Source organism: Cyprinodon variegatus, unplaced genomic scaffold (assembly GCF_000732505.1).
Source record: "Cyprinodon variegatus isolate N-32 unplaced genomic scaffold, C_variegatus-1.0 Scaffold828, whole genome shotgun sequence".
Classification (NCBI taxonomy): domain Eukaryota; kingdom Metazoa; phylum Chordata; class Actinopteri; order Cyprinodontiformes; family Cyprinodontidae; genus Cyprinodon; species Cyprinodon variegatus.
The window spans coordinates 105,441-106,422 of NW_015151281.1; positions in this window are offsets into that span (position 1 = coordinate 105,441).

Sequence of the window (982 nt, forward strand, 5' to 3'; positions counted from 1 at the left end):
TTACTAGCATGGGGTACCTAATAAAGTGGCCGGTGAGTGTATATATATAATGAAGATAAAAGACAAAAATGCAAACTGAATGTTTGCATACAAAAAAAAAGTTTAGAAAAATCATACATCACAGTAGCAGTGTGGGGTTGGACAGCTGAAGTTGAGGCCGGAACAGCCAACACGGTACCTGTAAATTTCAGGACGGGCTTGAAAAGCCATAAAAAACACACACACACACACACACACTCTCAGCTTGGGGCTTTTCAGAGTTGCTAATTAATCTAATGTGCATGTTTTTGTAGAAAACAAGAGCAATTCAGCAAAAAAATGCATGCGCAATACTATGCTTAAGTTTAAACAGCAGTCAAAGGATGCAAATGAACAGGATAAAAAAAGCTGCTTAAGGTGCTGATTCTGATAGCCAAAGCAACAGCAAAATCCTTAGTACAAAACAAAACGTACAGTATGCAATGACTTTAGACCCATTATGTATTCAGGTTTTTTTTTTTTTTTTACACTCTGTATATATGTAGGTCTTATGTAGAAAACCTAAATTGGGGAAAAAACAATCTGTTTTTGAGCATTTTTATATATCAGAATTGAAAATAAACTGAATCTGGAAGCACATTTTTTTTGTACTCTAGTCTGTTGTGGTGTGCTACACTTGTGTTTATAGAGGTTGGATTTGAACTGAAATTTTTAAGTCTTGCATTACTGACTTAGGTGGATTTAGGTCTGGACTTTCCCTTTTCTATTTTTAATAATTTTATGCAATGATATAAAAGGTTCCACTGCAGCAATCATTGTCCTGTAGGATGATGATCCTCCACCCTAGTGTTAAGTGTTTTGTAGCTTGTAATAAGTTTTCTTCTCTATTTCACCACATCTACCCATCTATTAGGTCTATCCAGCCTCAGCATCACTACTTTGAGTTGATCTATCACATTAAATCTCATTAGAAGACAAAGAGCTAGTACCGTTTCTGATTTGC